The 5,186-nt window shown below is 39.6% G+C and overlaps 1 long non-coding RNA gene across 1 annotated transcript; it reads right to left on the bottom strand.

Annotated features, from left to right (window-relative positions):
- Positions 1–401: 401 nt before the first annotated feature.
- LOC134303443 (uncharacterized) lies at positions 402–4,619 on the bottom strand. Its single transcript, XR_010007650.1, has 2 exons — positions 4,531–4,619; positions 402–878 (listed from the first exon to the last, which is right to left on the bottom strand). It is a non-coding gene; the product is annotated as an uncharacterized LOC134303443 (long non-coding RNA).
- Positions 4,620–5,186: the final 567 nt, after the last annotated feature.

Below are 5,186 nucleotides of genomic sequence, written 5' to 3' on the forward strand. Positions count from 1 at the left end.
AAAGCGCTTATCTGAGCGTGTCTAATGCAGAAAATGCTTTGTGTAATGTCACTATCAGCAAAGTAACAGGAATTTTCAAAAACACTACAAACCTCCACAACTGTCATTAAATCGCTTCTCTGAGCTTGTCTGCGCTGAAAATGTGTGTTGCATTGTCACAATTAAAAAAAATATAGGAATGAACAAAAACAAAAAAACATTTGAAATCTGTGTTTAAAGCACTTCTTTGAGCTTGGCTGACTCTTAAAGAGAACAGTGCAATGTCACTATCAACGAGGTATTATGAATGTATACAAAAACATTTACAACACTCCAGATGTGTTTTAATTGCTTATCCGAGCCTGTCTGATTAAGAAATTTCTTATTGTATTGTAACTGTTAACAAAGTATTAGGAGTCAAGTCAGATCTAGTCAACTTTATTTATTTAGCGCTTTTTACAATACAGTAGACATTGTCTCAAAGCAACTTTACAAAATCCAGGACCAACAGATACAAAAAATCCCTGTTGAGCAAGCCGAGGGCGACTGTGGCAAGGAAAACTCCCTGAAAATTACAGGAAGAAACCTTGAGAGGAACCAGACTCAGCAGGGCCCATCCTTCTTGGGTGGCCAGGAGGATACTTTAAATAAATACACGATTTACACAGAGCATACGAACACAGAATTAAATGATCTAAAAGTTATAACTGGTAATAAATAGATAAATAATAATAGAGTTGTTCTTCGCTGTAGTCTTCAATAATGTCTGTAGTGATTTCTTGTCATTCTTGGTGCAATTACTCCAGACCAGTCACATCCGGCAGGAGCAGCATAGTTGTCATGGCAGTCTCGACTTTAATCCTTAACCTCGGCGGGTAAACAGGTTTCCATCAGAACGCCTTTGGAGTAAAACAACAAAGAATGTAGTTAATAATGTACAATGCGAGTTGAGTAAAACAGTTTTACAGAGAGTTTTAGACTCCTGCAGCCCTAATTATTACAGCATAACTAAAAGGGAGAGCGAGCAGGTAACAAGGTCATGAAGGCTTTCACAGGACATCAGCGCCCACCTCTCCTACCCAAACCGGAGTGATCGGACAAGAGAGGCAGAACGACAGCAACCCAACATCCCTGATCACCACAAGTTTCTATGACCAAGAACCCCCAAGCTCTGCGCCTTTGTCTATACTAATCAAAAGCCTGAGAAAATAAATATGTTTTCAGTCTAGACTTAAACATTGAGACTGTGTCCGAATCCTGAATAGAGGCAGGAAGATTATTCCAGAGTTGTGGAGCTTTGTAAGAAAATGCTCTTCCACCAGCTGTGGTCTTTTTAATTTTAGGAACTATAAGTAACCCTGCATCTTGTGAACGAAGTGGACGCGCTGGGCTGCAGTGATTAATAAGTTCACTCAGATACTGTGGAGCCAGACCATGTAGCGCTTTATAGGTTAGTAAAAGTATTTTGTAATCAATGCGGAATTTAACTGGCAGCCAGTGTAGAGATGATAGAACAGGACTGATATGATCAAATTTTTTAGTTCTAGTTAGCACTCGAGCTGCTGCATTTTGAACTAACTGGAGTTTGTTTATGGATCTACCAGAGCATCCAGTTAGAAGAGCATTACAATAATCTAACCGAGAAGTTATAAACGCATGGATCAGTTTTTCAGCGTCATTAACAGATAGTATATTTTTTAGAGATATTACGCAAATGATAGAAAGCAACTCTAGTAATATTATTAATGTGTGTATCAAAGGAAAGATCTGAATCTATTGTGACACCCAAGTTTTTTACATCTGGGCTGGGAGTAACAGAGAAAGTGTTTAGGTTTAGCACCAGGTTAGACAACTTGTCTCTTGCAGCTTTAGAGCCAACAAGTAAAACCTCAGTTTTATCTGAATTAAGTAAAAGAAAATTACACGACATCCAGTTTTTTATGTCGTTTACACAATCTTCTATCTTACTGATTGTGTCAGTATCATTTGGTTTGGCTGATATATACAGCTGTGTGTCATCTGCATAGCAGTGAAATTTTATGCCATGTTTATGAATAATTTCACCTGGTGGAAGCATATAGAGTGTAAATAATAGCGGTCCAAGTACCGACCCCTGTGGAACACCACACTTTACTTTTGTAGTTTCCGAGCATTTATTATTTACATAAACAAATTGCGAGCGGTCAGTCAGATATGATTGAAACCAAGAGAGTGCGAGTCCTTTAACACCTACTGTATTTTCTAGCCTCTCCAGTAAAATGTTATGATCAACCGTATCAAACGCTGCGCTAAGATCTAATAGAACAAGAAAAGAGACACATCCATTATCAGAAGACATTAACAACTCGTTAACTACTCTAATTAATGCGGTTTCGGTACTATGATTGGGTCTAAATCCTGATTGAAATTTTTCATGAATACAATTTTCATTCAAATAAGAGCATAACTGTTTGGAAACGACTTTTTCTAATATTTTAGAGACAAAAGGAAGGTTTGAAATTGGCCTATAATTAGCTAGTACATGTGGATCAAGATTAGGTTTTTTAATCAGGGGTTTAATAACGGCACTTTTAAACAATTTAGGTACGTACCCAAGGCTAAGGGATGCATTGATTCATGTAAGCAGGGGAACTACAATAGCTGGGAGTAAATCTTTAAGTAAACGAGTTGGAACAGGATCGAGTATACACGATGATGACTTCGATGATTTAATCAACATAGTTAGTTCATTTTGGGAGATTGGATTAAAGGAATTTAGTTGGATTAACTCGTTACTATTATCACCAATGCTGCTCGGAGTGAGTCCATACTTAACATTGGCAAGTGACACACTTTGACTCTGAAGTCGTATTTTTTCTATCTTGTCATTAAAGAATTTTAAAAAATCAGCGCTGGTACAGTCAGGCGGTATATTAGATTCAGTTTCATTGACGTTTTTAGTTAATTTGGACACTGTCTCGAAAAGGAATCTGGGATTGTTTTTATTTTTCTCTATTAGGGACGAATAATATAAAGATTTAGCTTTTATAAGTGCATGTTTATACTCAGTTAGAGCATCTTTCCAAGCAATCTTATACACCTCCAGTGTAGTGTGACGCCACTTGCGTTCTAATTTCCGTGCTGCTTGTTTAAGTGCGCATGTGTGGTCATTGTACCAAGGAGCAAGTTTTTTCTCCCTAATCAGTTTAGTTTTGAGTGGGGCTACGTTATCTAAGGTTGTGGGCAGTACGGTCTCTAGGTTTTGAGTTGCCTGATCTAGTTCTTTAGGTTCTGATGCTGGTATATTTGGTAATTCTGGTAGGCAGTTTATGAACGCTGCTGCAGTTGCAGATGTAATAGTGCGCTTACATTTAAAACGATGTGGTTGCTGTATATTATTGGACAGGGACACTTCATATATTAGTAGGGAGTGATCAGAAATTAAGTCATTCTGTGGTACAATTTCCAGGTTGTCTATGTTTATACCATAAGTAAGTATTAAATCTAAGGTATGTTTACAGCGGTGAGTGGGTCCTGTTACATTTTGGGTGATGCCTAAGGACTCTAAAATAGAATCAAACGCAATTTTGAGTGGATTACACTTATCCTCATAATGAATATTAAAGTCACCAACAATTAAAGCTTTCTTAGTTGATAAGACTAGTCTAGAAAGAAAATCGGCAAATTCGTTAAGAAATTCTGAGTAAGGACCAGGAGGTCGATAAACAGTAACCAGTTTAAACATACTAGTTTTATCAGATGAACATTTATTGGTTATGTCAGAGATAAGAACTTCAAACGAGTTTGTTATGGGAGATGATTTTACAGTAAGACCTACAGTATGTCTTTATCATAAATTGTGGCTATTCCTCCACCACAGGGCCGGCGCTAGGGGGGGGGGCTGAGGGGGGCATTGCCCCCCCCAAATTGTGTCTTTGCCCCCCCAAGCACAATGCAAGCAACGGCTATTTTTAAAATTATCTCTGAACCAATCACAAAAATGCATTTTGTTTTACAGTGTGAAGATATTTCCTTGCTTATTCCTGATTGGCTCTTTGACAAACAGTTCAGTTCGGCAGTATATGTTCTGTTAGTGTGAGCGAGAGGCAGGTATATATTTGTCAGCTTTGACTTAAATTTGTATTAAAGCCTTTCAAGAAATAGAGTTGTTCTATTAGTAATGGCAATTTAATTAAGGGGGCGTATTAAAATGAAATACAATTAGATAATCTTTTTTCTCCATTTACATAATCAACATGTATTTTTTAATCATTGGGTTTTAAGTTTAAGTTCGAAAACATGCATTTTTATTTCTTTACCTCATACATCACTTTAAGCCAGTATCAATAGCTTGGCTGTCATCATTCATGCACAAATCAAGCCTTGAATATATTTCTGGCTTCAAAAACATGACTATCAACATGCCCCCTCATTAGGTTTTACTGCCCCCCCAAGCAAAGCAGTCCAGAACCGGGGCTGCTCCACCACGACCGCTAAGACGTGGCTTATGTTCATAACTGTAACCCGGAGGAGATGCTTTATTTAAACTTGTTAGGATCCGCCAGCACTTACCTTTTATTTTCAGGGTTTCCCAGCGTTTTGTTTTTATTCCGGTTTGTATTTTGTTTTTCTCCGTTTTCTTTAGTTTCCCCGATCGCTTTTGTTCTTGGTGGTGGTTTGCGTTTGTTTTCCCGTTTTGCTCCCTTCTCCCCCTAGCGGCCTGGAGCGGTACTGTTTTCGGAGGTTGCTGCGGTTCCAGCCAATAGATCGCTGGAGGGCGGACCCCACACACACCTGCGCCTCATTCCTCATCTCATCAACTCCTGCATTTAAACGCCGGCTTTTCTCTCACTCGTCGCCAGATTGTCTGCTTGCCATACGGTACACAGACGGCCGTTCGTTGTGTCCTTAAACCGTGAGTCCTCTTCTTGTACCTTCTCCTCTTTAACGTATTTTGTTTTTCATCGCGTCCTAGACCTTCCCCCCGTTCCTGCGTTCCTGCCGTTCCTGGTTTCCTGTGTTCCTGCCGTTCCTGGTTCTCCTATGTTCCTGCCGTTCCTGGTTCTCCTGTGTTCCTGCCGTTCCTGGTTTTCCTGCCGTTCCGCCGTTCCTGGTCATCCTGCATTCCTGCCGTTCTTGGTTCTCCTGCGTTCCTGCCATTCCTGGTTCTCCTGCCATTCCTGGTCATCCTGCATTCCGGTTCATCACTCCTGGTCATCAGTCCGCCC

This window comes from Trichomycterus rosablanca, chromosome 26 (assembly GCF_030014385.1).
Source record: "Trichomycterus rosablanca isolate fTriRos1 chromosome 26, fTriRos1.hap1, whole genome shotgun sequence".
Taxonomy (NCBI): Eukaryota; Metazoa; Chordata; class Actinopteri; order Siluriformes; family Trichomycteridae; genus Trichomycterus; species Trichomycterus rosablanca.